We start from the raw sequence: 5,280 nt of genomic DNA on the forward strand, positions 1-5,280 counted from the left end.
AGTAATAAATCAGATTGACATTAATGGCCAGGGGCGGAGCTTGAGGGGATGCGGGGGGGTGCGTCACGCCCCCGGCCCGGGACCATGCGAGGGCGCCCCTCCCCCACCTCCGGGTAAGGTGGGACGGGCCTCTCCCACGGCACAAGGCCGTAGGAGCTAAGATCATGCAAACGGTTTCTTTTCAATCATTTTCATCAGAGTGGGACGTTTTAGGCTTATAAGTTGCCCCAGTCAGGACGAGTTATGGCTCATGGTTGCTGAAAAGTTTTGAAATTTACGTTGATGATTTAGTAGGTGTAAAATATTGAATAAAATGTTCTGCTGTATGACTGGCTTTATTTTAACTCTCATATTGAACTTCACGACGTGCACATTTACAAAATTGGATCAACGATATTGTCTCCTACAGGCGTCAATGAGAGAACACTTACACTTAGCCTACATGACTTTGGAAGTCTTTGTGACAACACATCATGATACATTTGATAATGTTTGATCGTTGTTTTGGTATGAAGCATATTTTACGTAGCCTAATGAATGCGCTCTAGAAAGTGAAAGTAGCCTATATGCGCTCTGTGTCTGAGCTGTCTGTGCACGTCCGCAATTGATTACGTTACTCAAATGGAGAACACATCAATCCCATGGTATTTTTTGCCCTAAAATGCATGAAACATGCAAGTTCAAAATCCCGCCGGTAGCCACGTTACATCTCCGTTTCATATTTGCCTAGGCTACTAGCCTACAATAAATTGAACGAACTCAACTGACAACAGGTAGGCCTATATCTACTGATTCGGTCATTGAGACTACAGAATACAGACTACAGAATACAGTACAACAAACTTTCTGTCTTTCTGACGTTTATTTTTGTATTCCGGGGTACAGTAGCCTAATTGCATAATGTCTTGACAATAGTTTTTCTTACCGGCTTGCTGTTTAAAACTGACTGGCGCCGCTCTGAACTTTCCTGCCAGGTTTATGACGTAAACCGCATCTCGGCTCTGGCATTGCCTAAACTCATCGTGTGGGAAATCAGGTTATCTGTCAATATTGGGCGTTGAAAGTAAGGGATATTTGCTCAGTAATAGTAGGCTTCATTTTGTAACATTTATAGAGAAACCGAGGGGAAGTTAAATTAGAAATTAGAATCGTTGGAAATTGAAAACACATACAAAAACATATTCAGGGCTTTTGAAAAGAGATTCAGCAGAGCCCCTAAACCACACCCTCGCTCAGCCAATGCAACCACCCAGCGGCGCCGGAACGAGTTTGAAAGTGGGGGTGCAAAAAAAAAACCTGGTTTCGGGCTGGGTTCCCAAGGCCAACTATTCACGCACGTTTTCACGGGATATTACGATATAAGATAGTCTAATAATAATTTTAAAAAATAGTCTAACAAAAATTGTCATTATGTTAGGTGCTGTGTAGTGATTTCGGTGGTTTCATTCAAGCTGATTGGACTGCAAGTAGCGTCTTTTACGACAGAGTGATTTAGTCTAGGCTACAAATTCTAAATGAATAATCTGCTAAAATAAACTGCCTGATATTGACAGACACAGACACACCAGCATAACCTGAATTTCCATTTAAGGAATAAAGGAGGTAGTCTATAGCCTACAATAATAATGATCACAATCTCCATTTTTCTGTCCTGTGCACGCAGCCTTGTCAATGACTGTGATGAAAAGATCTACACGTAACCTACAGTAGCCTACTTGCTACATTTTGAAGGTTAGCGAAAAGGTCCCCCCGGTAACCTGCCACTGTGTATCCCCGTTAAAAAAACGACACTAGAATTAGTTACCCAACTGTGCCTGTTCCTTTGTGTTTGACTGTAATCATGTTATACATTAATTAGTGATTAAAATGACCTTTCTGCGCTCCATATCTGTAACACGAACTGATCTGACCTGACTTGACCCGAGTTTACGTGTAAGCCTGTCTGTGCCTGTCAGCACTCATGATTCTACAACTTTTTACTGCATTGCCATGAACAAAGTAAAGGCAAAAAAAAGGTGATCTTTGTCGAACAAATTGGGATGCAATGTGAGCCTTGAATTGAATGCCATGCAGGAATTTGCTAGGATCTCAAACCGATTATGAACATTCTTTGCCATAGAGAAACACACAATAGCGTTGGATTATAAACATGCTTTGCCACAAAAACAGAGAAAAACGTGAGGTAAGTCGAGCTATATGAAGTTATTATTTTGCTGTCACTTCGTCTGTTTTATAACCCAGAAGGATGTACTTGGTATCAAATGATAGCTGTGTCTCCTCTTTCATCTGCGTGGCATATCTATTCGATGACAGTTCCGCGAGTAATTCAAACGAGAGTAATGGGTGTGCAGTTGGTTTTTGTACATGACGTTATTATTTTGCAGTCACTTCGTCTGTTTTCATAAGCCAGAAGGATCGACATACTTGGTACCAATGGATAGCCCTGTGTCTCCTCTTTCATCTGATATGCTTGCCATATCTATGCGTTCACGGGTTTCAAACGAGAGTAATGGGTGCGCAGGTGAATGCAGAGACTGTACATATGATGCAATTTGATTTAATTTCATGACTTTAACGTACAGTCAAGTGCGTGATCTCGTTGGAAAGCCCCACTTCTGCTCTGTCACGCAATAAAGGCTTCTTGCTGCTAGTTGCGAACCAATGTAACAGAGAAGAAAGGGTGTGTTTTTTGACGCACTTTGCGCCAATCGGCTTCGAAAGGGTTAAAATCTCACGTATCCCCTGGAGTGCCTTCACGTGCCCCCATTTGGGAATTACTGGGCGATGCCGTGTCGGTGTTGTGGTCAACGACTGCCCTTTTTTTTTACCCCCGAAAAGTGGGTTCGCACCCCCTGCAACGGTGCTTCCGGCGCGCTTGCAACCACCCAGCAGTAACTTCTGCATTCAGTGAGATTTGCACCGCCCTAATTTTATTTTTGACTCTTCCCGTCACCGTTGCAACCTCTGAGCGCTCATTCTCCAAGTTAAAGATCATTAAAAACCACCATAGAGAATGAGAGAGCAAAAAAAATGGACATACACAGAGCATCGTGGACGAGTTCGCGGAGCGCAAGGCTCGTCGTATGCCCTTCAAATAGTGCTGCGTATTATTGTTGTTTTATTATTAGGGGTCATGTAGCCTAATGTTTTTGTTGTTGTTCTCTTGGTTACACTTCATGTACGTTCGATGGACTTCAAAATTACATAGTTGCTCTCCTGTGGCGCTGACGTTGTAAGACCTGGCTGTTGCGGGCATGTGTAGCCTATGTTGTAAAATTATGTTATGATGAGTTTAATAAAGGGCCCGGTCATGTGCCCCGCCCCCGGCCCGGCTCTGACTTGTTCCGCCACTGTTAATGGCTTTAGTGTTGACATAGCCTACCTATGAGAGGAGACACTTTCTGCCTCCACAACATTTTCCAAAGTAAAAACACATTTTTCTAGTTGGAGGGGGTTGCCAGAGCAACTGTATGACGGTATCCTAGTTAATAATAAATCAGATTGACATGAATGCCTTTAGTGTTGACATAGCCTGACATAGTTGGGAGGGGGGGGGGGGGGTGTTACCACTGTATTACAGTATTAACCACACAAGGGATTTATACCAGCCCATGTGTTACAGTGCAGATAACCACAAAAACCAACACACCAACACACCAACACAGCCAACACACTAACTGCAAAAGCAGTTTACTGCAACGACAGTTTAATACAACAGTAGTATTCAAACCAATGCCCCACATTTCTATTTTACTATTACCATGTTGTGGACTGCAAGCTGTCTGATTCATTGCATGAGTATTTTACATTGATGAATTGATTATTAATTTATGAATTTATTTATTTATTTATTTATTTAGTTAGTTAGTAAAATAAAAACATGCAAATGGCAACTCGTATGATATTTTACATTTTAAATGTTTTTATCTGTCCTTTCTATTGTTTTTTATTGTTTTTCTTTGTAAACTCGTAGTCATTGTAAATGAGGGAAACCTCAATGCCCTAAAAGTATAAATAAAGTTTTTTTTTTGGGATTTTTGCCTTTATTTGGATAGGACAGTGAAGAGTGACAGGAAGTAAGTGGGAGAGAGAGAGATGGGGTGGGATTGGGAAATGACTGCAGGTCGGATTTGAACCTGGGTCCCCTGGGCACTCGGATCTGTACACGGTACGGGTGCTGTAGCCTGCTGTGCCACTGCGCCCCCAAATGAATGAATGAATGAATGAATGAATGAATGAATGAATGAATGAATGAATGAATGAATGAATGAATGAATGAATTTACAATGATGATGGGTGGGCAGCCGTGGCCCACTGGTTAGCACTCTGGACTTGTAACCGGAGAGTTGCTGGTTCGAGCCCTGACCAGTGGGCTGTAGAAGTGCTCTTGAGCAAGGCACCTAACCCCTCACTGCTCCCCGAGCGCCGCCGTTGTAGCAGGCAGCTCACTGCGCCAGGATTGGTGTGTGCTTCACCTCACTGTGTGCTGTTTGTGTTTCACTAATTCACCGATTGGGTTAAATGCAGAGACCAAATTTCCCTCACGGGATCAAAAAAGTATAAATACTTAGAATGAACGAATGCTGTGCCTGCACCATTTGCACAGCTCCCAGACACATCTTTTACAACATCAGCATCAAGTCAGACAAGACACATACTTGCTATTATTATTTAGTGAACTACCTTCCATCGAAACTAATAATTGTTAATTATATGCAAAGTGCAGACAGATGAGTGAGAGTGGTTTGTGTGCCAAGCGTGTTTTTCCACTGTTACAGTTTATTGCCTTTACATTATCTCAGCTATTCAGGAGCAAAATGCCACTGGGCTTGGGTGACCTTCATGGTATTACTCTTTGAGATTAAAGTAAAATGTCAGAGTAATTCTGTAACAAAGCTTGGTTGCAATAACACCTGAACTTGTCATGACTCGTTGGTCTAGTTTTTTTTTTTGCTTTGTTTTGCAGTGACTAAATTATCACTTTATAACCACTTACATTTTTGACATCAACCCGGCGTCTGCATTTTGATACATTTTTGACATCAACCCAGCGTCTGCATTCAACTGGTGGAACTGGGCGTGTAATCTCCACGCAGGCGACGCGTTCTGATATAAAGAACCTCCAGACGCTCCGTCTGCACTCTGTTCTCTCTCTGCACTGCCCAGGTTCTGCCAGCTACTGCACCACCTTGCCTTTCTGATGGCCAGCACTTACAGCCGTGTCTCCATGTCCTCATCTGGCTCCATGCGTGGGGTCCTCCATGGGCGGGAGGGCTCTCC

This window comes from Alosa alosa, chromosome 6 (assembly GCF_017589495.1).
Source record: "Alosa alosa isolate M-15738 ecotype Scorff River chromosome 6, AALO_Geno_1.1, whole genome shotgun sequence".
Lineage (NCBI taxonomy): Eukaryota > Metazoa > Chordata > Actinopteri > Clupeiformes > Clupeidae > Alosa > Alosa alosa.